At 42.9% G+C, this 26,098-nt stretch overlaps 1 protein-coding gene across 9 annotated transcripts in view; it reads right to left on the minus strand.

The window, feature by feature from the left end:
• DAB1 (DAB adaptor protein 1) overlaps window positions 1-25,465 on the minus strand; it is a 413,920-nt gene extending 388,455 nt beyond the window's left edge. For 4 of the 9 annotated variants that reach the window (XR_013183324.1, XM_077182566.1, XM_077182572.1 and 1 more), the window contains exon 1: window positions 24,937-25,247. The gene's annotated coding sequence lies outside the window, so the exon portion shown is untranslated. Of the gene's footprint in view, window positions 1-24,936; window positions 25,250-25,322 lie in introns of those variants that run through there. The other 5 variants (XM_077182569.1, XM_077182563.1, XM_077182570.1 and 2 more) reach the window with 4 other exon arrangements.
• Window positions 25,466-26,098: the final 633 nt, after the last annotated feature.

The following is a 26,098-nucleotide window of genomic DNA, read 5'->3' on the forward strand; positions in this document are numbered from 1 at the left end:
AAGGAAGGAGAGAGGATTATCCAGCCCAGGATGGATAATCACAAATCTTAGAGGGTGAGTTTTTGTGAGAAGGGAGGAAAATGTAAATTGGTCTGATAGAAACGTATTTCTCTTTTTAAATTATTTCCCCCATGGAGCTCCAGATAGGACAGGATTAAAGTGTCAACACATGAAACCTATGCTCAAGAGTCTTTCTCAAGGTCTCAGATAGAAACAAGTCTTGAGACCCCCATTCAGTATCTCCTAAGTGTATTTAGGTCTTAAAACCAGCCAAGAAGACACAACAGATTCTAGGAAGAAACATGCAGAGAGCTTAGAAGTGAGATTCCTAGAGATCTTACAGATGCACCAGTGTAAAAAAGCCATTAGCAGATGTAGCTAAAACCCTGCACACAATTTCTTTTATTTATTTCAAGAAATTTATTTTCTTTTATTTTTTAAAGATGTATTTTTTTAATATTTATCTTTTTTAAAAATTATCTTTTATTTTTTTAAAGGATGCATTTTGGCTTAGTAGTAATATTTAGATTTCAAGTTAGAAGTAGGTGTATTTTCATGTTTATACCAAATTCTAATTTATTTCTTTATTAGATTTTCATCAAAATGTTCCTAGGAGCATGGAGAAAAGAGAAAACAAAATATGCCACGCACAAATAAATTATTTCATTCCTTTTTAAAACCCAGTTTCCCTCCTGATCTTTCCACCCATCAAGGGTTTAGTGCTCTGAGAGACTCCCTGCTCAAGTGAAGAAGAAAGCAAAAGGAGCCAGTTGTAAAATACCAACTTATTCCATTTTTCACCTTTGGGAATCAAACACGCATTAATTATCAAAACTCTCTGCCTCTCCCTCCATCATGTCATTAGCACAATCCACAGGGAAGAACACCCTGCACAGCCCAATTCCAGCTACAATCACCGATGTATTTATCAACAGCCGATTCTAATTTCATCTGCTACTCCATGGCAAGTGAGTAAAAAGCCAATAATAGCCTCCCAGGGTGGTTACCTGTGGTGTTATCTCCATTTACACCTCAGACACAGCTTCCCCTCCAGGGAAAAGGAACCCCTCAGACTGAGGCTCCTGAATGTCACTCGACAGAAAATACTGACCTGAACACAGCACAGCAAGGCAAGACTTAATTCCCAAAATGTCATCTCTCTCCTCCTGAACTGGGTTTGTTTGCTGTATTTATTGTAGCAATGTCTTTTCCTTGTACAGTAACTGCCCTTGCCAGCACACTGCTTTCCCTAAGGCTACTTTAAATCTCTCTAAAAACCAAACAAGGATCCTTATCTTCATATAAAGTATCTGTGAACAGTTGAGAGCAATACAGAAGAGCTTTAAATTGAGAGAGAGAGGGGTCAATGATGCAATAAGAGCACTTTGTCCCTTTCTATAAAGCAGACCAGAATTCAGTTTTGTTCAAAGGCTCTTGGTGCCTGGCCCTCCCCCAGGGAGGAGCTCTCCCATGTGCCATGGGGCTGCCAAAAGCACAAGGCAGGGTGGAACCCTGCAGGTCTGGCACTCTTGGGTATTGCAGAAAGATGGAGAAGCCCATTGTGTACCACAGGGAAACCCAGTGTGAAGTGAGAACTGTGTGTAAGGCTTCATTGTGTGGAGTTTATTGATTTGGGTGTGATGCAGATGGTAATAGAATAAGGGGTGGAAAATGTCCTGGGTTGCAGGATGGGGGTGTGGGGTGTGTATTCTATCGCCATCTGTTAGAGGTGGGGCAGTTATCTTCTGTTCATTGAGCAGTTTTCTTTATCTCTTCTACAACCAATCCTCCCTCCAGGAGACCTCTTGTGTTAATTTAGTGTCCCTGCATGGCTGATAAAATACTATCATCCCATTAGGAGATGCTCCACCCAGGGGGAGGAGCCAAGCATTCCTACCTGGATACAATCTGACATTTGGGACACCACAGCAGCCTTTGCCCACTGCATTCCCAGAGGAGCAGCTTCCTTCTCCACTGTCCCATCCCCACCAGCCCATGGACATTCCCTTGCTCAGGATAGGGCAGAGCTCTGCAGACTCTCCTGCCCATTCTGGTGATGACCATCCTGCCTCACCAGGCATCCCTGCCTCCACCTCCACCCCAGCTGCTGAATGGTCAGCAAGGGGCAAAAACAAAACCCTAAACCCCTTCTTGCTGCCAAGCTGTTCATCTTTCCTGACCTTTTTCCCAGTGCTCAGAACAAAAACCCCTGCACCCTGGCCTCAGTCCTGCCTGTCATCACTGGATTGATTTGTAGAGCAGAGCTTGTTTCACTGTCTTGCTCGTCCTATTTTCTTGGTCACAGTTGGTCACACACCACTCCTGGCTGCTGGCCACTGCCAGAAAGTCTTTATTTTTTTTCATAACCTCTAATAAAAACCTGATTGTTATCTTTTTTCTCTCCTTATTGAAAAATACTGTATTAAATAAATAAAAACTAAGCAGTAGCTGCTTGGGGAAGGAGTGAAGTGCACCCACAACCACTCCCTCATTATTGTTGTCACCATGGCCAGTGTCATATCCTGAGAGGAGAGAAACTGCATCCTCTAGCAAGTGTCTGAGCACACTGAAAGCAGCAAATCGACCCAGGCTGGGAGAACAGAAGAGAATACACTCAGTGGCATTAGTTCACTGACCACACCATTTTTATTCCCAGTCTTTTACACTATGCAACTGTTGATGAGGATGGATTCTAGCAACAAATGGAAGCAAACTTTGTGGGGATTTAGTGCCTACTTGGAGGCACTACTGCAGGTTAAGCCTTTCCCAGCAGAAGTGAATTTTTTTTTTTTTGTTCAAATTCGATTTCATGGCACTTCTTTAAGACTGGAAGAAAGAAAAAATTATACTGACATTTAACTCACAGCCTGGAGCCAGCTAATCAGACAGAGCAGGCGAGCACAGCAGCCTTAGGAAAAACATGGGGGAAGGAGGGAGAGCAGTGGGAAGCAGTGCAGCAGGAAACCTGGCTGGGAATGGGATGACACAGGGAGCAGGAGACAGGACAAGGGTGCCCTGCACAGGAGAGGGTGAGCAATGAAGGGATATTGTCAGGGAATAACCCAGCACAATGAAAAGAGGAAACTGAAGCACAGAGGGGAATAAATTTTGCTCCTGGGGAGGAAATATTCTCTCAAACATAGCATTAACCAAGAGCAGTTGCATTATATGGCACCCAGTAAATATTTTTAAAATGATGTGTGAATAATTATCACAGAGTGCATCGAGGAAAACCTCATTGTAAGCACTCATGTGAGGGTGCATCATAAATGCACTTCCTCTAAATTTTCCTCATCAGCTCCCTCTCCAATAAAATGAGGCCTTTTAGATACTCATCTTTCAGAATATGGGATGGGTGTTGTTTCACAAGTAATTTTATATAACTACCATACCTCCAAACATTTCTTAAAGTCCTCTCCTTATTTTCTTATTTCAGGTGTAAAATTAACTCTGAAATACCAGCAGCTTAAACAAATGCATTGGCATCACCTTGTGATTGAAATCATTGAGTAACAATACATCAGGCTCAGGAGTCACACACTGCTCTGTAACTACACTCTAACTACATATTGCAAACACATTCATCTTTATGGGATTTGATCTGTTCTCAAATCCTGAAAATCACCTGAGCTGCCTGACAACCCCAGTAGCTTTTGCCAAGGAGGAGAAATGGATTTTTCAACAATTGTTTTTCTTTCTCCTCAATGGAGGATTGTGGAGTATTACTAGATCCAAGCACTGATCATATGATGCCAACATCAATACATAGATAAGATACAATTCTACTACAATACTAAAAGAATAATACAAAAACCCATTTTTTCCCCTTTCCAAATTTTGCACAGGCAGTGATGACCAGCCCTAAATCTAGAAGGTGCCTCTAATCTTTAGTACACAAGGGCTGGAATCCAGTGGCTCATGTAAAGCTCTGCCAAGAGCAGGACCAGAGTCCCTGGCTCAAGGCCTGAAGTCACCAACTCTTTCCTGATAAATCATCTCTGAAATAGCCACCATCAGCAGCAATAGCAGATGCCATTGCTCTTAAAGGACTAAACAGCAACAACCACAGAACATCTGTAGGTGACAGAGCTGGGGAATGGGAGCAAAATCAGCAGAGAAGGAATAAATCAGCAAGTTGGAGACTGGGATACAATATCTGAGAGCTGAAACCTGATGGAGTGCACCACTTCCTACTTGATTTTCTATTTTATTCTTCATTTTAAAATTCATGTGGTGAAAGTGAGAGGCGATAAAAGGCCAAGTATCTGCACTTCAGCCACTTGCAATGAATACAAGTGAAAAATACAGTATTATTGGAAAACCAGAAATGTCAAAGAAGTGTGACAGAAGCATGAGATGCTAAGACCAAGGAGCTTATTCTTCTTTTCCTACTGCACTATAAAGACATTTGCTGCCTCAATAGATATCCCATTTCTAGTGCCACTCCTTAAAATATGGGAAAGGTCAATTGAAGGGGAAAAAAACCAACAGACCACCAAAAAAACCCCACCACAAACAACTCTGATTTCAGAAGCACTGTCAGCAGAAAAAGAACCAACGTTTCTTTTTTTTTCTTCTTCTTCCTGTAAAGCAAAGTTGAGATTAATTCAAGGAGGGGCAAAGCATCATCCACAAGTGTCCAACAAGGCAGTAACAGAAGAGGGCATCCATCAGTTCTTCTCCTGCAACTGACAGAAGGACAAGTGGGAGAAGAATTAGGTATTAGAAAAATGAAAGTCTTGTTAACAGTAAGAGTGGTGAAGACCCAGAACAGGCTGTCTAGGGAAGATGAGAAATCAATATTCAAGGTTTAAAAAGAGGTTAGACAGACTGTCAGCTTCTGGAGGTGAGACAGGTACACTTGATCTCACCTAAGAGCCTGGCAACACACTAAGTTATCTCTCAAGGTCTTTCCCACATCAGCATTTTTGGGATTTTTTTAATGATTCAAGCAATTTGTCTCACTTATGGGATAATTTCATGTATGAAAGAACATATTCAATACTAGTGCTGGCATATATTAACTGATTCTTACCCTCCTCCATCTCTTTTCTAAATGGAAGACACTAACTTCAGTGAGAAATTAAATTAAGTTTATTCATTTTTACCCCTCTTACTTCATTTTGCTTTCCTGTCTAAGGTCTCCATATTCTGGGTGCTCATATCCTTCAGCTTCTTTTCCCCCAAAGCCTTTTAGGAATAACAAAATATTCAGTGATTGTGCTCTAAGGTCACTACACAACTCACCTATTTTGTAAATCATAAGGTGGTGCTTTAATCTTGTCCTTCCTTCATTTAAGTGCACAAGGTGCCCTCGGGTCTGTGCTAATTGACAGCAGCATTTGGTTGCTGCAGAGGAGAAGAATCCACCTGCACCACCAGTCCCTGGTGCTCTGAACTAACAGGAATCTCTTCTGACTTTCAGAAATTGGCCTGGATGATTTTAAAAGGTCTTTCCCAACCTTAATGATTCTAAATGAATCTAGTAAATCTGTCCCCACCCTGCTCTCTGAAATATCTCCTACTGCAGGACAATCCTCCTGACTACTAAATAACAGGACACTGGACAATACTGTTCTCCCATAAGATGAAGTTCTGTCCTTTACTTGTAGTCTGGAGAGTGATTTTTGGATTACTGAAGGACTTTGCATTGCAAAACAAATTAGAATATCAGCATTTGCCAAAAAAAAAAAAAATACTGACTCTGGGACCTGCAAGCAGAAGAAACACAAAACATCTTTTGTGTTGCAAGCATCAGCAAGTCTTGGCTCAAACACCTGAGCAGAAAAAGCAGAAAATTTCTGATAAAAAGAGGGTTTGGACAAATGACCCCAAGTTTGGTGACCCTCCAACACCTCCCAGGCTTGCAGGTGCTGGGCCTTGGGAAGCTCTGCAGTGCAGGCTGGCTCAGGGAATCATCCCATAATTGCAAGGTGGGCCAGATTCCCTCAAACCAGAAATTTCAACTTCAAATCCAGTGCTGGTTGAAAAAACTGGAGTTTACTGGTGCTTCATAAATAGAATGCAAATTCCTGTTTCTCCCAAAAGCAGCCAAACACACACTTTTCAGGCAGGGAACATTACCAGGACCATTTCTGCTGTGATGGAGGTGTACTGAGAAAAAAAAAAACTGATCTGCTTTTCTCAGAACTGCCCATTCCTCACAGATTAAAATCACTAGGTGACATTTTTAATCAGTATTTCTAGATGGTATTGCTAAAATGAGAACATTAGCAAGCTCATTTAAATTTGCAAACTAAACCCATTTGAACATTACTTGAGCACGAGAAAGTGGCAAAGGCACATGAAGTTAAAAGACTGTGAAGAACAAAAAGCTCCTGGGCAATGCAGTACCCTCCCTAAGCTCCCCTTTCTCCCATCTCATTAGAGAACTCCAAGGAATGACTCTTTCTATCCAAATCCAATCAAAAAATCAGATTAAAATCTCTCCTATGCAGAGCAAGTACTCTTGGTGCAAAATTAAAGAGAAGTTTGTTTTTGGGATTGGAAAGTCCCACATTTTGGAGGGTCTAGAGGGATAAATGGGGCATTGTCCACACAAAAAAAAAAAAAAAAAAAAAAAAAAAAAAAAAAAAAAAAATCACACCTTATTTGCAGATAAGCTGGGTAATTTACAAAGAAAAACCACACAGCATTCCCTGTTGTTTTTAAAGCCTTGTGAAATTAAAAGTCCATTTTATCACAGTCAAAGTACACAAGGATGCAAGACAGGAACAAGGCTGGGGTGTGACAGTTCAAACTCATCTCACTGCAGATGATCTTGAACTCTGAACACAACACCTGTACCCTCTTAAAATGTTGCATCCTCAGCCTTCCAAGAAGGGAAGAGAGATACACAATAGGACAGATGTGGGAAATCTGCTACATGAGTTTTAATTGGAACCATTTGTAACCTGCATTTCCCCCAGATACCTATCTCATTTTTAAGCAGATATTCCTAATTAAGCAGAGGGCTTGGTTATCACCAGGTGAGTGACTTGCAGAGTCAGGTTATCAACACCAGCAAATAACAAAAGCAACCTGAGTATTGATCCAGAATTAGAAGGCCATCACAAGCTGCAAGATCCCAGGAGCAATTAGGGGACGGGGAGGAAGGATGGAAGACATCAGGACCACAGCTCCTGCATCTGAATGAGGGCTCAGCATGACCCTCATGGACTGGGGAGGTGGCAGGGTCTGGGATGGGTTATTCACAGCCTCCTAAGCTCAGGATGTGACACCCAGGGGTATTCTCATGGTCCTTCCAGCCAGGGAATCCTGCTGCCTCCCTAACCTAAACAATTCCCCCGGAATGGTGTGGAAGGGGAATTAAACACAAGTCCTGTGCATTGCAGGTCAGCTTGCTGTGCTACCAGGTCTTTGTTCCATTCTGGAAATGTCATTCCAGGATAATAAGGTACTGCATGACTTGCCCAAGTTTTAAGGAAGCCTAAAAATATACAAAAAAAAAAAAAAAAAAATCTTCTTTTTGTATTCATTGTGTCTGTCAATCAAAAAACCAAAGCTTTAAGACAAGAGAGTACTGAACTTGTGGGTTTGCATTTGTTAGCTTATGGGGCACAGGGCAGCAAGTGGTTAAAAATCTGGGTACCTCTGGTCATCTGGGGATAAAACAGGCTAAAGCAGCACTGCCACATCCTTGTGGAACCGTTAGGGATAAAGCCCTCAGTGCTGTAACATTGTTCTGTGTTTTGGAAGAGGATCAGGGATCCTGCACCAGGCCCTGTTTCACAGCACAGACACACCCATAACTAAACACTTCTAGTCCACCCATCAAATAAAATAATATTTTCCATATCTTCAATAATTTTCTTTCCACAGTCTCAGGGTGACACACAGACATTGGTGAGAGCTTGGAAATAAATTGAAGAGCCAGGTAAATATTAAGAGATTATTTACAAACATTAAGACTGAGGATTCTCTGGTCAGAAAAATCAAGCCCTTCTGTCCTTTAGCCCTTTAATTTTATACATCAAAGAGTTACAATGCAAACAGGCAGTGCCAGAAAAAGCAGGCTCTGAAGCTCAGCTAAATGCTCCTTGAAACTTAAAATGAAAAGCTCACCAGTCTTAGGTTGTTTCTGTTAAGCAATGCATGCTGTGGTGCTGGCTCACGGGTGAAACAAATTGCTGTTCTAAGTCTATTAAAAAGAGGAAAAAAAAGGCCACCATATGGTGCTGACTGCAGTAGCTCTTAGCAGGTGAAACTCATCCAGAGCTGTAGCTACCATGCTTAATTATTGTGACAAATTCAGTCATTCAAGGTGGGGATTTCTTTGTTTGGGTTTATTTTTTGTTGTTGTTATTTTTAAATAGGTTAATGTGCTATTCCCACCCTGAAAATAATACTGGGGAGAAGAGGCTAGAGGAGGGGAGGAGAAAGCCCACATGCCACACAGATATTTGTGTCACCCAGAAGCAGGAAGGGGTTCAAGCAGAGTTTGGGATGCTGAAGGCATCACACTGAAGGAGAAGGATGCAGAGTAGAAGGGAGTTTCTCACAGAGCATCCTTGAACTCCCTTATGAGAATCCAATGAGGAAACAGCAGCACTGACACCCACCCAACACACCTGCACTGATGGAGATGGTGCAGCCACACAGACCTGTCCACACCCATGACACTGCTTACACCCCACAAGAACAATATTTGAAAATATATTTACAGAATATTCACAAGAAGATGGTCTTGGGCTTAATACACCCCAGACTATGCAAGAAGCACAGGCACAATTCTGTCCTTTGATGTGAAAGTGTGCCAAAAAATTCCTGGAATGGCTTCAGCATGGCTGCTGTCTGACCTGAAGGTCCTTGATGTCTGTTCTGCACAAAGGAATAGTGCAGAGAGAGGCATTCCAAAGAGTACCTTAAATACAAACAAGCCTCCAGAGCAAGTGGCTCAGAAATCAATTAGCCCCATGCATAGAGGAGGCACATTTCCAAGTTATTTGGTATTTAGTGTAAAGTTCCATGGGATGCTGCTGGGATGCTCCACAGCAGCACCTGCTTCTCTATTCCCCTCGCTGCAGTTCAGCATCACACACTCCACGTGTGGCTCACATTTTCAAGAATTAGATTAAGTTATTCCAACCATCTGACTTCTTCCTTTAATAACCTGTGTCAGAAAGAGTCAAAGACATCATTTTGTTCAGCAGAAATCCACGTGTAGTTTCCCCAGTTCTCTATATGGATCATATATATGTATACCCACAAAACATTACCCTAATTCAAGCACCAAGAAATGCCCCTCTCCAATTCAAAACATTTAAAGTCCCTGTGAAAGACCCAGAGATTTGATTCACTTCTTTTTTTTTTTTTTTCCTCCAGGATAAAAACTTCACTTCAGGTGAATCCAGCTGACTTTATTCATCATGAGCTGAGCCCCTGGGGTTCCCACAGCCCTACAGAGTCGTTGCCTTGATCATTTCACTCCTACAAGTTGTACATTCATTTTTTAGCATCATCCCAAATCCAAATTCTTTAACATCTTGCAAAGGGGATACACACACACACCCATATATACACACACATTTGGAGCACTGATTAAGTAATTTCCTTTCCCTTCTAAAAGCTAATTTAAAATAAACTAACTTAACTAATTTAACTAATTTAAAATAAAACATCCACTAGGAGGAACAGCTAAGAACTTACCCACATCTAAACCTAGAGTTTGCATAATTTTGTTATTTAAAAAATTCTTTCATTAGAATTTGGGGTTGGGTTTTTTCCTTCCCTTCATAAGATCCTACTTAAAATCCTAAGGGAAAAAAACCTTTCTGTGGTTCTTCCACGTTCTCACTAATTTTCTCAAAAAGCCTACGGTAATTTCCCTGAATAGCTTCCAAAATGAATCCCATAAAACAGCTTCTTTCACTGGAACTGTCTTATCTGTGGGTGAGTCAAAGGATCAACTCATTACAGGGCTTATTTGGGGAAAAAAAATCCAAAAATAAAACAACCAAGAAAAAAAAAGACATTTTAAATTCATAAACACCCATTTTAAAATGTGCATATCCTGAGCTGCAGGCACCTTTCTGTGAGTTAGAAATTCCCAAAACCAACACTCCATGCAGCCACAGCAGCTCCTCCTCATCCCAGAAAAGCAGGCCTGATCAGGGGAAAATTCCAAAAAGCACTGAAATGCAACCTTGTCAAAAATCCCAGGTGATGAGGGGTGGCAGGGAGGCATCCCCAGGGCAGCCCAGGGCTCCTGGAAAGGTCAGCACAGCCCAGGTGGGCTCGGTGTGTGCAGCTCAGAGAGCTCAGAGCACACAGAACACAGCTGGAAGGATCAGGAGCCAAACTGGAGTGGCCACTGCCAGCAGCAGCCTCTCCTTGCTAGAGCCACATCCCAGCATTGTCACAGGGGACAAAGCCCTGGTGACAAACAGAATAAGGTATTTCTAACCAGTACCTGAAAACAGGGGACACAGTGAAGTTTTAGTAAAGGTTGTTCTGCTGCATAAATTCTATTGCGGAATAACTCAGATAATGAGCTCCTTTTCTTGTACATTTCAACAAATTAAATTCCAATATTTATTTGTCTTAGGTTCAAAAATGTAGCTGGGAGAGAGGGGGTTTACATTTTCCATTTCAAAGCTGGCTCCTGCCTTCCTTAGCAGACACCTGTCTTTTCAAACCAGGACATTATTGAACTGTTTAGCACAGCTATGTTCGGTATGGCAACCAAATGGTTTGAATCAAATCTGAATTTCCAAACCAGCTTAGCTATTTAAGGTATTGTGGGCACACCTTTTAAATCATTAATTCCACTGAACACAAAACAAGGTTCAAAAAGAACTGCTCACTCTTAGGTGCACAGGCTGATAAATTATTGTGAACTTGTGAAAGGCAGCTGAAGTTCTGTGATAAATCAGTGTCATCACCTGGTCACAGACACCCAGAGGGGGCTGAGTAGCAGAATCAACGTGTCATCTCCACACCTCTGCAGGGTGATGATGTGTGACATGCTCTGCTCCTCAGAGCTCTCTCACCACAACCTTTCCCATAACCTTCCCTCAGCACGGAGCACTGGGGACAAACCAGCACTGCTGTTTACCCTGTGCTGCCCAAGCACATGGAGAGCAGAGGCCAAGCCTCAAAACAACACAAATAAAACAAATCTGTTACCCAAGCCACTAGAACCAACACCTAAAGCAACTGCAGGGTCAGACTGAATCCTACACAGCTCTCTTGCAGCCAGCTGGTCTCCCCACACCTCATGGCTGGGAAACAACGCTGAGAACTTCATCCTAAATTAAAATTTTTAGACAGCTCAGAAACTTATTAACCACCACTCCTTCTTTACTATAAAGGATATAACTTTAGATTCTGACCACAAACAATTCAGACTCTTAAAAATTTACTACAGGGAAATGTATTTTTGAATCAGATCAGAGCAAGGCTCAGAATCTCAGCTCTCTTTGTTCCAGGATGCTGTGAGGAGGAATCTGGGCAGGGGGTGGAGGGAGAGTGTTATGAGCAAGCTGGCTCTACTGATTTCTTGTAAATGCCATAAAAATGAACACTTGACCATAATCCATGAATTGGATATAAAGAGAGAAAATAACTCTTAGAGAAATGAGTGTTTTTAAGTGCATCTTGAGCATCAAAAGGGAGAAAACATTTATGAATTTTTCCATCATGGTGTGAAGCATCGTGTCAGGCAGGATCAACCCCATAAAATTATTTTGTGACAATGCATGTAAATGGTTTTAACATTCTCAATCCCTCCAAAGCAAGAGCAAAGACTACCCAAGCCATCTGAGAGTTCAGAATTGAAATAGGGCCTTTGAAGAGATTATTTGCAGACTAATCATATATTTTCTCATGGAAGCATTCAACAATTTGAAGTACCATATTCACATAGCACATTTTGCCTTCCACAATTACCCCTGAAAGAGCCACTGAAAAATTATACACTGTGTAGACAAGAATATATCTAAATGATATGCATGTCTAACAGAAATAGATTATTTTCAAGGGGTCCTAAACCCAGCTTTTCCATTTGTTCATGCAACTGCATGCAATAATAATTTTTGTATAAGAATCAATGCATTTCAATAAGATACACACAACTGATAGGCCTTTCTGTTTGCTCATTTTTGCATCTTTATATCAAAAAATTAAAATAAATAGATTTTTAAAGGTATCTCCCTTCAACTCCTCATTCATGAAACATTCTTGAACCCTGGGTTCTTACTGAAGCCACTGACACTTAGATGCACCAACAGGCAGAATCTCCAAATTGGCTTTCAGTAACTCCTTTAGAAAAAAAAAATGAAAAAAAATTTTAAAACCCACACCCAAACAGAAATCCCCCAAACCCACAGCATCTTTTAAATTTTCTTTGTCTGTGTGAGGAGTGCATTAGATCAGATAAGGGATATTAAATGGCCTTTAAGGCTGACAGCAAAGAGCAGCTCTAATGGGAGTCCCAAATTGTGCTGCCAGCAATCCAGTGTACTTACAAAACAGCAGCATCAAGATGCCAGAACTCTGCCATGACCTATATTTCCTGCAAACCAATTTTCTTCTTTGTAGGGTGGATGGAAAAAATCCAAGTGCTATTTAAGTTCCTTTTCTTTCTGCTGGAACTATGCCTTATCATACACATTTTTCCTACACCCAACTTTTCTGTGCCCTGCAGCTTTTAAAGCAGGAATTATCTACAGTCTATTTCTTTATTATAAACAGTAAATACTGCAAAATTGTGTTTAGGCAACAATTATCAGGTGAGACCAGAATTCTTTGTATCTAATTTCCACACTTCTAAAGGAAACCAAACCCCTTAAAGGAGAAATCTTAACAGAAGAAGAATGTTACAGAGGGATACAGGTCACACATTCCAAGGAATTTCTGTGGATTCATTACTGACAATGCCAAAATTTCCAACATATATTTATATTTATATTTATATTTATATTTATATTTATATTTATATTTATATTTATATTTATATTTATATTTATATTTATATTTATATTTATATTTATATTTATATTTATCAGGGGTTTATTCTTTTGTTTATTCCCATGCTGTGGGGGAAAATTGTATCCTTCAAGGAGAACATTAAAATCAAGACAACATTCCTAGAAAAAAGGAAGTATCTGTCCAATTTCTTTGACCCCCAGTGCCTTGTGATAAGCCTATAAATTCCATTTTTGCCTCCAACAGAGGAACTTTGCTCATTTGTTACACACACTCTGCTCAGAGTAGTCAACAAAACACCTGAAAGGATTCATGATAATCTTGTTTTCACCACCCCACCCCCCCTTACAGCTATCCTTGCCAAATGCAAACTCTCCCCCTCAGGCAGGGAAATTTGGAAACAGAACACCTGATGCAGCTTTTATTCCAAAATTGTCTCACGTGTTTTGAGTGTCAGAAGGAGCCATGTTGTGCCACAGCACCCACTTGTCTCAGGAAAATTGAAATTGCTCAGTGTCTAACACTTTGAATGATTTCCCAACTTCTCACTTGCCCCATCTGCTCCTCTCAGCTCAGTTTGATTTGTTTTAGCCTTTGTGTCTGCAGTGGCACCAACAAAACTGCAGCATCACTGCAAGCTCCTCTGCTATGGAGCAGTGCCAAGGCTCTCAGATTCAGCCTCCTCCAAGAGAAAAGCACCAGAAAAATAAGATTTCTGCCTCGTTCTGTTGTCTCTCCCATCCTCCAACAGAATCACAAGCAGCTCTCCTGCTCCAATGCTGAGCTCTAAAATAATATCCCACCTACAAAATAACCAACATGGCAATTACAAATCAGATGTCCATAGAATACAGAAAAGCACATGAATGCCACATCTCAACCCTTATTTTTCCTTATTAGTTGCCCCAATTGTACTTTATTTATTGCCCCAGTTAGCTAAGGAACTATAGAAATCCTACTTGAGTTTATATAGGATTTTTGTTCCATGCTGTTAGTACAGTACTTAGAGACCTTCAAAGCAAAAATACTTCCCAGCATTTAAGAAACTGGGACTCTGTAATCAGATGTAGACCTTTAAAATAGGTGGGGAAATTGATAAAAACAATAAGAGACATGAAAGAGGGTTTTTGGTTATGACAGTGCACAAGGTGGGCAGTCACAGTGCTGTCCCTGAACTGCAATGGAATCTGGATGCAGCCACACAAGGTTTTAAAAAGAACCTTAAATATGATGGGAGAAACAACCACATGGGAAAAAGCCACAATCAGTCCATACAACTTTCCATTAAAAAAGACTCAGCTCAGACTGAGCAGAATCTTAACAAAAGAAACTAAAAATCCTCAGACTCACTCTTGTTCATCTTCCCACAGAAGAGTCAGCAAGCAGAGCAGTGAGGGCACACAAAGGTGCAGACGTAGTTGTGAGAAGGGAATCACTCCAAGACTCTCCCTTGGGAGCCACCAAGCACTGAATATATCATTTTGTACAGAGAAAAACAATTGATGGGGAGCAGCACTCACAGCTCACACCCTAACATGTGTTTCTCTGGGAGCACCAAGCTGACAAGAGCTTACATCTCCAAGACAGTGATCTTAAGTTGCCTTAGGTTTACTCAAAAGAAGGTGTTTTCTCAGTGAAAAAATATTTAAACCTCTCCAAAACCTTGGCATTCACTTCTTCAAGTGCAAAGTACCAACAGCACAAGTGGCTTGGCCTGGTGTTTGTTAGAGATGTCCAGGATGGATCAGGTAAGCAGGAATTTCTGCTTTTCTTAGGAGAGCACACAGTGAGGTACCAACACACACAACCCCTGGCACCAGCTCCACCCTGCTGAATCCACCAGCTGGAATTCCTCACAGTGCTCTCAGTGGGATATTTTTTCCCCAGTGTTCATTCTCTTCTTCTGGTGAAGGTAACAAAACCCAGCTCCACAATTCCAAAGATGTATGGCTGTAGCATTTCCCAAGAGAAGTCACTGAACACTGCAGCAAACTGAGCAGCCAGTCACAAAGGTGGGCAGGTCCTGAATTTGGGAATGGTGTGCAGCAGTCATTGGGAAGTAAATGAGGCAGAAAGTGAGTTAGCCAGGCAACTGCAGGGCTGGGAGAACAATCAGGTGTGGGAGCTGCTGGGGAAGCAAAGGTGAGCACAACCAGAGAGCCAGCATTGACATCTGCAAGGTAAAATATTATGTTTGCAGCTAGAAGAGAAATCTTCCTGGTAGAAGAGGAAGAGCTCCTGTGAAAGTCTTTGGCACAGCAGTGAGAGTGTGTGTCCATACTGCTTCCTCAGTAAACAGGGAAAATAAATCAGGATACATACCAAATTAACCAGCTTCAGTGGAAAATGCCATTTTCCTTCAGAGATCACAATTTCTCCCATCTCTGTTTCTATTTGTTGACAGCTAAGAAATGCTGCTCCATTCCCTAGTTTGTCTTTTTGAAATCAAGGCTCTGTGATCTCCTTGCCACTCTTAGCAGCCCCAATGAGGAAACCTCAGTGGGTTACTGCTTTGTTCCACAGCACCCTGAAAGAAAAGCTGCCAGCCAAATGTCTCCAGCCAAATGCAAAATACATTATTGATGAAATTAGAGTGAGGAACCTTTTTGTATGCTTCTTTTATTAAATAATTCCAAATGACTCCATTGCACAATTACAGCATCTGAACTTTGCTTTTTAAATGTTGCCACGTGTAATCTCCACTGTGTATTTGCACTTGAAATGGTAATCTGAAGGCAACAGAGTCTGCAATAAGTGGAATTATTAATGAACTCTATTCCAGGTCCTACCACTAAGAAACACACCCTAGGGCCCTACATAAGGTGACATTCTTACTTCAATATTAAGATTAATATTATATTTCTTCAAAATTTGCTTACAAAAAGTTACCAAAACAGACAAGCATTTCCACAGAAACACAACCTATTTCAAAGACAACCATTTAGAATTAAAACAGCTTCCTCAATCTCCAGAATTAGTAAGAATTGAGCAAACAGGAACAAGAGTGATGTTCAGCCCAGATCACTTCTCCACATGGGAGGAATTCCTGGTGGCCTGGGGTTGGGCATGAGATAACCTGAGCAACCTGTGAAGGAAAGAGGCAAAAGTGCAAAGGAAATAAAGAAAATGCCCAGTCAGCCCAGCTCACCATCATCAGGGAAGGGTTCTGAGTTGCTCATGGAATTGGTAATGGGGCACATGACCTTCCATGTCTCAGCAACCTGTGCAAATCTGGCTCAAGCTGATAATGATCAAACCTAATTACAACCTGACAGCCCTCAGTGGCTTATACAGTGCTTAAGATTTTATCACAAGTCTCATGATATTTAGTGTTCTTCTTTAAGCCCTAATTCCTCATGTCAAGCAATTACCCAAGGTTCTCCACTTCCAATAAAAATGGAGCTTCCATGCTGTGAGATTGGAACAAAGCTTCAAATATGACCTAAATGGAATCTAATGGCTTCTAAACTTCTTTATTTTTTTAATATACACATTTAAAATTCTGCTGGGTCCTTTCACAAGCTTCAGAGCTGGCTGCAGATGGATATAGACATGTCCAACACAAGTGCTGGATAAGAAAAAGCAGCTCCAGCAGAGAGATCACTACACTGTCAAACACCAAGGGTAGAGCACCTAACACTGAGTAAGGGAAATAACAGACCTTAAACCAAAGTCACTGCTTAAAACTACAGCAAAATAAACCACCTGCACAACCAATTCAGTTTTCTACACCTTTGCAACACTGGGTGCCTTGTTAGAAGATAACATCTCTCCTCCAACACTGCTGTGTGTCTCTTAAAAGCAACTTCTTCTGTATCCCACACTCAGCTTTGACTCAAGAGAACCTGGGTGACAGCAGGGAGAGATGAACTGCTCCACACTGGATTTTGGCTGAGTTCTCACCTCCATGTAAGAAATCCCTTCTGGCTGGGGGCAGAGTAAGGCTGGCTCCATGTGCAGCAACCTTGGCTCCCTGGCAGGCACCAAGAGCACCCACAGCTTGAGATAATTCACCAGAACACATCTGTGAGCCTGGCACAACTATGGCAGAAGCAGTGTCAGCCCCAGTCTGGGCCCTCAGTTCTACCACAAACTCTTCCAGGAGATTGTTTGGTTTTAGTACCCTCAACACCCCAAGGCACTGAGCTCTCCTCAGAACATCACCTGTGTGAGGTGTCCTACTTGTGTCTGCTGCCTCTCACACTGTGTGACACCCTTCACTTCATTAAATGGAAAGGACAATTCCTTATTCAGCTCTCCAGAAGGATTTAATAAGGCTTTATCAGAAATCTTTATAGAAGACCTCTCTTTCCTGGACTAAGCTTCTCCTGTTCCTCTCTTATGCTGGGCTGACATGAAAGCTTTGTCTAGTGGAGATTTCACCCAGAAAACAGACATTCAGCTAAAAATCTCATGGTTTTGTTTCTATAAAACAGTTCTTGCCTTCCTAACTTACCTGTCCAACCCAAATCCAGAACAGCAGTACAGAAACCTTACCAGACCAGAAAATTTACCTACCTACTTTATTTTTCTTCCAGAATATACTTAGAAGACACAACTGTAGAGAATTCAAATGACATAGCTCAGAAGGAAAATTAGATACACATGACTTTTAAATTGAGATGTCCCTGGCCTTGGACCAGGGAAACCTCTAAGTCCATCACATCAAGCCAGCAGGCAAGAATTTTGATAATGCAATCAGAGAGCTGGTAAAGCTTCAATCCCTGATCTGCTGCCACAGCCAAAAGGGTGAATATTCACTGCAACTCTTCTGTCTTCATTCTGCCCATTTCAGACTTGATTCCTAAAGGAACCTCAAATCTGCATAATCAAAACTGAAACACTTCAGACACTGTGGACAGCTGACCTTTACAAAAATGATTCTATTTCAATAATATGTAATAAATTATGCACTGGTATCCCATATATGTTAGGTTGTGTAAGGACAGCAGGGATGCTCCAAGGCTTCCCTTTTCTCCCATGGATTGCCATGGCTCTGAGAAAAGCAATATATTTGCTCTACCAAAGTGGGATTATGACTTGAGAAAGTGATGTCCTGACCCCATTTCTCCAAACTCTCAGTGAAAATTCACAATTACACCTCCACTAACCACAGGGCAACTGTTGGAAGGTCTTTTTTTTTTATGGAAAACCACTGTGGAGCACCTGTGATTTAACTGACCCCAGCACTGGCCATGGAGAGCCTGCTCTCAGCCCTAACTAAGGCTTTACTCCACCTCTACACAGACCTCCAGTGGGCCAAAGCCTTTTCCACATGAAAAATACTGAACTAATATAATTTAAAGCATGAATTTAAGCTCATTTGAAGGGCTGCAAAGCCAAGTGAAGGCATGGTTATTTCAATAAGTAAAGCTGCAAATCTCAGTTTAGCCTCAGCTTACTAAAGGCTTCTAAAAGTTAAATCTATATAAACCAATCCTAATCTCAAAGATGTTTCTGATAAGGGGCTGTACCAGCTTAAGAGTGTAGGGAAAAATAAATCAACTTAAAGTGACACTTGTTCAGTGATCATGCACATCTCAAAACTGTGACTGGAAGGACTTTGGTCTACTGACAGTAATCACACACTTTAACACAAGCCCAACATCATCTCTTCATTCACCAGACAAATAAAATTTCATGTTGGAAAACAGTAATGACAACAGTTAATATTTTCAGTAATAAGTTATCCTCACAGAGAGCACTTGACCTTCATTGTAATTTCCACACAGCTTGCATTAAACCACCTGAGTGTGTATAAAATGTAATGAATAAAGAAATATTAAAAACGATAGAATGTTATTAAAGTAGGTCACAATTCAAACAGCACAATTACTGAAAAAACAATGTTTGAAACTACATCACTCCCAATCCTTCTCACTCTGGATGAGCTACTCTATAATTTATTTTGCCTAACAACAGCTTCTGTCCATATTGTCTCTCTTTATCCCCAAAGACTCTTTTAATGCAGCCCACTGTGCCACATGGCAGCACAATGCCCACATGAGGCATGAAATGTCACAGATCACAGCTTTACACCTGGCCAACATAATACATTCATCCAATTCTTCCGTGCAGTGAAAATATTTGTGCTGATTTTGTGGGTCAAGCTACAAGAGGCAGATGGAATGGGCACTTTATTTACATGGGGGGTCCCTAAGCACATTCACTTTGTTTATGAGGGACAAAACCCAGCCTTGCACAGCTAGCTAGGAAGCCTTGGACTAAAGATGTTGTTATTTTAAAAAAAGAGAAAAAGGTGGTTTCCCCTGAGGCTTTTGGACAATGATCAGGATTCCTTTTGACCCTTAACATTACATTCCACATGTTCTGAACATTCTTGAAAAGCTCAGAGCTGGGCTTTTGGTTCACATTCTGAGAGGAGATGAGCACAACTAAGATCCACCTGTAAGTCAAAGCAAGTCTGACAGTAGCAGAGTGATGAGACTCTCCTCAGCACTCACCCCTGTGAAATCCCACAAATTCTGTAGGAAATGCACCACAGCAGGTCAGAGTGCTCAGCTCTTTAATTTTAACCAGAAATTCAGGACGAGTGGATGTAGATATTGGCTTTACCCATCATTCTACAGACCATAAAACAACCTAAACTGTCCCCAAAGACACAAAAATGTAGAAAGAAAAATCTTTGGATACAAAATGTATCACTTGATACATTATGAATATTTTGAGCATTTTAGAATATTGACATTGATGTTACCATGAGAGTTTTGGGGAAATTCCTATATAAACAAAAATCTTTGCTATAAGGAGAGTATTAACCCTGTTATCTTTCAATTATTTATGTTGCACATGAGTATCAGAGGCATGTGTGGGTTAGAAGCACAGCCTACCTATATTGGATCTTGCAGGAAAACAAAATCTTAGGACAGGTTTTCCAGTAGAAAAAGAAAGGGGCGGGGGGGAATATCTACTACTACATTGCTCTTTTTGTTAACAAAATTATACAGTAAAGTCTGGATGCATATCTAATTTTATCTCCCAGCATCTGCCACTGCCTCATGACCTCTAAGATAGTCTGCAAGCGTGTTGATAAACAGATTAAAAGGTAATTCAATGGATACAGAGCAGTCCTCTGAGTTCCCAGAACAATATTTGACTGAATCATACCAAACACACCATCCCTGAACCTCCAAAGGAAGAGGAAGGCCCTTCTCCCCCCGAGAAGCAAACTGCCATCCTACTGTTTTCCTTGCCTGAATACCAAAAAGCACCAATATAAACACACATTTGTAAGCAGACACTGAATTTTTACAGAGAAGAACTGCCTGTTTGCTTGTTTGCTTCAGAAACGATTCAAGTTCAGATAACTAAATGGAAAATCGTGATTATAGAGAAGAAAATATTTTATGCATCAACTCCTTTCTCCTGGAATGCCAGGTTCAATAAGATTTATCACATTTACTACTGACAGATGATTCCTCCATCCATTAGTCCTCACAAAACAGGGAAGAAACCTGGCAGCCTGTGCTTAGGGAAGGAGGGAATCATGCCCATGGCAGGACTTTGGAATGAGCTGATCTTTAGGATCCTTCCCAACCCAAACCATTCTGTGATTCAATGCCACGGCCAGTTGAACTGTAGGGAATCTTCTCCACATGAAGACCTCTTAAATTGGAATTGGGCTTTGATGTGCAATGCTGAGAATTGGGATTTCCTTCTGACTCAGCAGCTCAGGGTGAGGAAAACCCATGGCCAGGTGGAATTGCTGGGCAGGTGTGCCCAGAGAGCCCTGACCCTGTGGGAGGAAAGCAGATTGACTAAAGCAACTCACTGTGAAGGAAGGTAAAGCATTCACTTCATCCTCATGAAGAAGTGAAAGCTCAGGCTTTCAAATGAGACATAAAATAGAGCCCTGACCATTCATCGTCATTAAAGATCCCATGAAAATCCCCACAAGAGTGAAAATGTTAACTAACATGTCCTGGCCAATATCCAACTCGGATAATTGCATTCTGCTTCCTAAATTCCCCTTGCAGTTTCAATTGGATTAGTTTTTCTTCATTTCTCTTCCCTAAACCCCTCCTGCATAATGTTTCCAGCCTGGAATGGCTGCTGGATTCCACTCCAGAGGTGTGTGAATTATCAGTGCTGGGCAATCCCAACATACATTTTGGATATATTAGTCAGGGAAAACACTCTCTGAGCTGGAGTAATCCCCTCACCTCTCACTGAGGAGCATTTAACTTTACAAATGAGAAATCCCTCTGATGTTAGTAGGATTTTTTTTTCTTTGTTTTTTTCCCTAAAATATTGCCCTGTAAGGAATGGTACCAAAGCAGCCTCCTGCCAGTTAGGAAAGTCCTTTTCTGGGCCATATCCTCAGCTTGAGGAAGCAGCTGCACTTGCTTTGACTTCAGTAGGGCTCTGCTACATTAAAACAGGAGTAAATATTCATATGGTGGTTTTTTTTCACTAAGTCACTCATGTTTAAATGTTGGAAGAATCAAAGGAGTTGGCTGTTGAATGCATCAATCTGTGCTTATAAAAGAGGAATATCAGAATGTATTCTCATTCCTTATAACTGGCTTGCAAATCTTCATGCTATTTTAAAGGGAAGTTGGAGGTTCTTTAAGTTGGCATACTGATGAAAAATGAAAGTGCTGTGAAATATGAATCTCCTGTTGTATGCTATATGTATTCTACTGTAAATACTCACAATAGTGTAGAGGCAAGAAAAGTCCTGACCCACTGCATTTTATGAAACAGGAGGAGCAAAGGTGATTTATGTGCATAAAAGCAAAAACTGACAAGCCTTTGATTTTCTTGCAGAACAATCCCAAAATGATTGTCAAGACTGCTTAGGTTTTTTGCCCTCTGCACTTCCTGTAATAGGACCATTTTATCCAACACTCTGTTTTATAGACACTGTGTATAGGGTCATTTCCACCTGCTATCCAGGTTACTCAAAAGAATACTTCTCATTCCCACTTCCAAGAGCTCTTAGCAGTGTTGAGATTGGCTTGTTTTCGCTTCCAGCCTGCTCCTGCATCTCTGGTTAAGCATAAACCCACAAACACACCACTTATTCCTTCTTTAGAACTCTGAAAGCAGAAGGATATCCTTAAAAATCTGGAGAGCAATTGTAGACAGGCTGCAGCCAGAAAAATGGGGAGCACAGGGAATACACCCCTCCTGGGATTTTCTCCTGAATATCCCAACCCTCCTCCTTTTTCCCTTGTAGGAGGTGTCACTATTTGTCAGCTCCACACTGGGCTGGCTGCAACATCATGCTTAATTCCCTTGACAAAGTGTGGATGGAACAGGGGGATGGGAAACCTCCAAGAGCATCCTGCTTCTGCAGCAAACGTGCCTAGTGAAGGGTATGGGATTGAGTGAGGAAATTCAGAGGGTGGATACCAGGCACCAGCATGGCTGAGGCCCACCTGATGAGCACAGATGGGTGTGCAAAGGGATTTTTAGGTCAGCATCAGATGGTTAAAGAAGCACAGGGTGTGTTCCTGATCTGCAGCACACACATGAGTTTGATAAGGGCAGAGCTGATCACCAGAAATCACTGACACATTTTTTTCACCTGCTGCCATTCTGGGTACCAGCCTTGACTCCAGCTCAGCTCTTGTGGCACACAGCTGCCATCCACATGAGAAATGACACCATTCCTCCACCACAGGCTCCTCTGCACCCATGGTTTTGATCCAGTGGAGAAATGGGCTTGAGCTGGAGAACTTTGAGGTTTGCATCCTTATGATAAGTAGTGCCAAGATTATATGGCATTTACAGCAAACACAGGGTGGAAAGTGTAGTCCTCCCACTGAAATTGAATTTCAAAAGTGTACAACTGGTTATCTATTGCCTTGGTTTCACAAACAATCTGAAGAAAAGACTGGAGTAAGATGTCTCTTTCAGCCATTCCTTCCTTCCCACTTTGATTTCTTTTTAGGATCACCCTGTGTGGAGTGGAAACATTTCCACTCCTGTGCTCTGAAACAGCCACTGCCATGACAATCAAGAAAAATGAGCATGACCACAGGAACTACAGAAGCTTGGGATTAGTGAGATCTAAAAATGGATGGACATCCCTACCCTCCTCTCTGCATCTTGAGGAACCCTTCTGAAAACCTGACCATAAACATTTTAATTCTCTGTCAGCTCTCTGGAGAAAATCATTACAGAGGCAAAATTACAGGGCAGCAGTGCCACTCTGCAATAAGTGTCTGTCAGTCAAGCAGACATCACCCCACAGTCACCCCCAGCATTCCCATCCTCCAATCCAGAAAAAGGGTGTTGGGCATGGAAAGCTTGCTTGGAGCACTGCTTGAGTGATCAGGCCAAAGCTGTAATCAGCCAGTCAGTGCTACAATAGCTTAATTCTTTATTTATTAGTCTGTCTCCCATCTCTGGTTCAAGCAGTTTATACACTTAATTCAATTTTAAGAGCTATATGTTTGTTTACTAGAACAAACAAAAGCCAGTAATGAAGAGCTGTAGTTTAAAGAGAAGTATCAAACTGCTTGTCTTCTGCTCAAAATTAATCTTTTAGCACCAAATATTGACATAAGAAGCTTATTTCCATGTGTGCCTTTCACACCTGCCAAGCACGCACCAGAGAATTTGGTGTGAAATCACTGAAGGATAGGTGCTGACCTGTGTTTTCAGCATGACATCCCAAAGAAACCACCTGAAACCTAGTGGGGTTCCTCAGAGCAAACCTTGATCAATCAATTTGCCAACACCATCAACCTCAGGAATCTCCTTTCCCTTTTATCTCTAGTCTGACTTGCCTTCATTCCTTGCAGCACGAGAGATGGAGTAAACCATACACAGAGGAGGATGGTGGTATCATCTACCACTGCACCCTGCTTGGGTAAGGAAAGGCATTAAAGCTGGACACCTCTCTGCCAATTGAAGGGAGAAGGAAGGAAGGAAAAGGGAAAAAAAACCACCAAAAAACCAGAAAAACCTGTTGCTAAAAAAAAATCATCACAAATAAAGCCTTGGAGCTTTGCTTCTTTACATTTTGGGTTTAGATTTACCACTCACATGAATGTCTACAAGCAGTTTAACACCACAATTTAAAAAAGCACAATCAATTCAGCTCAGATTCCTTAAATCCAACAAAATCACTTCCCACAGAACTACTGAAGTCCACTGAAAACATAGCTGCAGCATTAGAGGGTTATTTGCTCCAAGGACCTTTTTAATATGGCTGTATTGTAATACTGCAGTGCAAGAGCCTCTCCAGCCATAAAAAGAAATTTAGCTCAGAAACACAACTTGTGGGCAATGAAAAACACATTTGCTTCAATTTGCCATCGTTTAATAGTAGCATTATTTAACAAGATCAGTTAAAACAACCAGCCTCAGAAGACACAGCAGTGCACTTCTTCTCTTGAGACTCCGAGGGCAATGAAATTAAATTCATTCTGCAAACCAAACATTCAAAGCAACCAGTACCACTAGAAAGACCATATTTAAAAGAGAGAAAAACATTTAGTGACTGACCAGAAAAAGACAACCCCTCTCTATATCCCCAGACATGCACATTTTACTTTGAAGCTGCTACATGTTTCACTGGCAAGGAAAATAAGAGTCTTCCCCTAGAAGTAACATATTTGTCATTACACTTTTAGTTCCATTCATATTCAAGAACACACTGAATTTGCACACATTGGGAAGCAGCTACCAAGATCTGGGTGTATTCTGTATCACATCACTAGTCAAACCCCATATATCCTCACATAATTATTTTTCTACAAGGTTATGCCTAATTGGCCACTAACCTCCCTGATTAATCATCTACACTACAAGAAGGCGTCGAGAAAAAGGTAGAAGAGCAGCTAAATATTTATTCGGGCTGTAAATATTCAACCAAGAGGGGACAGCTGGTTCAAGTTGCCCCTTCCCGGCTGGCATGCAGAGGTGGATGGCGAGAAAACCCTGCTCGAGAGTCTCACACACACAGACACACACACACACACACACACGAATAGAAAGGAAGCGGTGTCTCACGTTCATTCCCGGCACGGCTCGGAGATGCTCACTAGGGCTCTAAGTTGCGGGTGCCCGGCTGTGGAAGTGTTAAATCCCCGCGCACGGCCCCGAAGCAGCGCGGCTCCTGCGGGCGAGCCGCCGCTCGCATCCCCGCTCGCACGTCCCAGCCGCGCAGCGCTGCCCGGCAGGCGAGGCGGCACCGCGCTGCCCGAGCATCCCTCCCCGCCTCCTCGCCGGCTCCGCCGCGCCAGCGCCTCCCTCCCGGCGGAAAAACTTTGCGCTCAACTCCGCCGAGCTCCGCGGGGCGCCGGGACCCGCTCCGCGCACGGCGGCGGCGGCGGCAATGGGGCGGCCGCGGGCGGCTCCCCCCGCGCAGCCCCGCGGTTCCCCGCGCCTCCTCCTACCTGCAGCCGGCGCCGCTCCCCGCAGCGCCCCGCTCATGCTCATCCTCATCACCATCCTCCTCCTCCTCCTCCGGGATGCGCGCCCCGGTGCCTCGCTGGCTGCGGCGCGCTGCTGGCGCGGAGCCTGCGCGGGCGGAGGCGGCTCCGGGCCCGCGGCGGCAGCGCCGGTCCCCCACAGCCCCCGCGCTACCGCATCCCCCCAATAGCGGCGAGAGGGAGCCCCCGCCCCGCCCGGGCCGCGGGCAGGGGGCGGCGCCCGGCGGGGACCCCCCTCCGGAGCTCCGGGCCCCCTCCCGCAGCTCCAGCCCCGGACTACTCCTCCTTCCCCCTCCACTCACCCCCTCCGAGGGGACGCGGTTTCCAACCCGCTGCCCTCCCGCTAAAAGCCCACCGGCCCCGGCAGCGCCTCTCACCATCGCCCGGTGCCCGCTCTGCCTGGTGCCCGTCCCTCCTGCGGCAGGGGCTGAGGGAGCCCTTCCAGCGCTGGGGTGGCCGCAGCCCCCCGGCCGTGAGGCGATGGCCCCGCTGCGGCCACCAGCCGCCCGTGGGAACCGGGACACCTGAGCCCGCGGCATCCCCGCCCAGCCGTGCCGAGACAACAGGCGGCACCCGGGGCACTCAGGTGCGCTGGGCAGCGCAGGTTGGTGCCTCACGTCCAGCGAAGGCACCAAGAGGCGTTCTGGGCCCAGCGGGATGTGCCATCGCCCTTCCTTCCCATGCTGCCTGCTCTTCCTTGGGCTCCTGCCTGGCTATCCCACAGAGGTTCATCCTGGCTG

This window comes from Agelaius phoeniceus, chromosome 8 (assembly GCF_051311805.1).
Source record: "Agelaius phoeniceus isolate bAgePho1 chromosome 8, bAgePho1.hap1, whole genome shotgun sequence".
Classification (NCBI taxonomy): domain Eukaryota; kingdom Metazoa; phylum Chordata; class Aves; order Passeriformes; family Icteridae; genus Agelaius; species Agelaius phoeniceus.